The sequence below is a fragment of the Gossypium hirsutum genome, chromosome A05, assembly GCF_007990345.1.
Source record: "Gossypium hirsutum isolate 1008001.06 chromosome A05, Gossypium_hirsutum_v2.1, whole genome shotgun sequence".
NCBI classification, from domain to species: Eukaryota; Viridiplantae; Streptophyta; class Magnoliopsida; order Malvales; family Malvaceae; genus Gossypium; species Gossypium hirsutum.
In genome coordinates, this window is record NC_053428.1 from 100,853,151 (window position 1) to 100,855,391 (window position 2,241).

Below are 2,241 nucleotides of genomic sequence, written 5' to 3' on the forward strand. Positions count from 1 at the left end.
GTGTCATTTGGATGATAGACTGGAAACTGCTATTGTAGGCGAACTCAGTTAATGGCAGAAAATCCTCCCAACTACCTTGAAATTCTATCACACAACTCCGAAGCATATCCTCTAGTATTTGAATCACCCTCTCAAATCAACCATCGGTCTGAGGATGGAATGTAGTACTGAAGTCCATTCTCAAACCCAGAGCCTCATGTAATTTCTTCCAAAATCAAGAAGTGAAACGAGGATCCCTTTCAAAAATTATCGAAACTGGAACCCCATGTAGTCTAACAATCTCAAAAATGTAAAGCTTCGCTAACTTTTGTAGAAAGTAGTCCATCTGAACTGGAACAAAATGAGCAGACTTGGTCAATCGATCCACGATGACCCAAACAAAATCCTTCTTAGTGGGTGTCAAGGGAAACCCACTAACGAAGTCCATCATCACTCGTTCCAATTTCCATAAAGGAATCTTAACAGGTTGTAGCAAACCCGAAGGCAAATGGTGCTCAGCCTTAACCTGCTGGTACGTCAGACAATAAGCAACAAAATCTATAACCTTATGTTTCAAATCTGGCCACCAATACCACTCACAACGATCGCGATACATTTTGTTACCACCGAGATGCATAGCATAAGGGTTACTATGCGCCTCCCTCAAAATCGACTGCCTTAGATCAGAATCATTTGGTACAGAAACCCGACCTCAAAAATATAGAACCCCATCTTTATTCAACCCAAAATCATATGTACTTCCACCCTCAACTTGCCAGGATTGCAAAACCAAATACTCATCCCCTAACAACTTTTCTCGAATCTGCGCAATCCAAGTCGGCTTAACTTGCAATTCGACTAATAGAATCCCATCATCAAACAGACTAAGACGAGCGAGCATCGCCCTCAAATCAGCCATCGCTCTACGACTGAGAGCATCAGCTACCACATTGGACTTACTAGGATAATACACTATCGTGCAATCATAATCTTTGAGCAATTCAATCCACCGACACTACCTAAGATTCAACTCTTTCTGAGTAAAGAGGTGCTTGAGGCTCTTGTGATCAGTGTAGATGATACACCTCTCACCATACAGATAATGCCTCCAGATCTTTAACGCAAAAACCACAATAGCTAGCTCGGGATCATGCGTCAAAAAATTCCTTTCGTGTGTCTTAAGCTGACGAGATGCATAAGCTACAACCTTACCATCTTGCATCAGTACACAACCCAAACCAACGTGTGATGCATCACTATAGACCACAAACTCTTTACCAGATTCAGGCTGTATCAGAACAGAAGCCTGAGTCAGAATAGACTTGAGATTCTCGAAGCTCAATTGTTACGCATTAGTCCAGGCAAAAGGAACGCCCTTACGCAGAAGCTTAGTCAAAGGAGTTGTAATTAGAGAGAACCCCTCAAAAAACTATCGGTAATATCCCTTAAGACCCAAAAAACTACAGATCTTGGATACATTCTTACACTGTTTCCAATCAAACACTGCCTTCACCTTTCTAGGATCAACTCAGATCCCTTCAGCAGAAACCACGTACCCTAGAAAGTTACCTCTCATAACTAGAACTCACATTTGCTCAACTTAGAATAGCGCTACTTCTCCTCGAGTATCTGAAGCACTACTCTAAAATGCTCCTCATCCTCATCCTCAGTCTTAGAGTAAACAAGAATATTATCGATAAAGACCATGATGAACTGATCTAGATACGACTAAAACACTCGATTCATCAAATCCATGAATGCATTCAGAGCATTCGTCAAACCAAAGGGCATAACTAGGAACTCGTAGTGCCCATAATAAGTCCTAAATGCAGTCTTATAAACATCACCTTCCTTAACTCTAAGGTTATGATAACCAGATCGGAGATCTATTTTTGAAAACATTGAATCCCTTCGGAATTGATGAAACAGGTCATCAATCCTCGGAAGTGGATAATTATTCTTCACAGTCAATTTATTGAACTACCGGTAGTCGATACACATCCTCATAGTGCCATCCTTTTTCTTTACAAATAGAGCCGGTACCCCCCACGGAGACACATTAGGATGGATGAAACCATGATCCAAGAGCTCTTGAAGTTAAGCCTTAAGCTCTGTAAGCTCATTCGTTGCCATACAATATAGAGCAATGGACACTGGAGCTGTTCCGAGTAGAAGCTCAATGCTGAATTCAACTTCTCGATTCGGAGGTAAACTTGGTAACTCCTCAGGAAAGACATTCAAAAATTCCCTCATTGTTCTAAT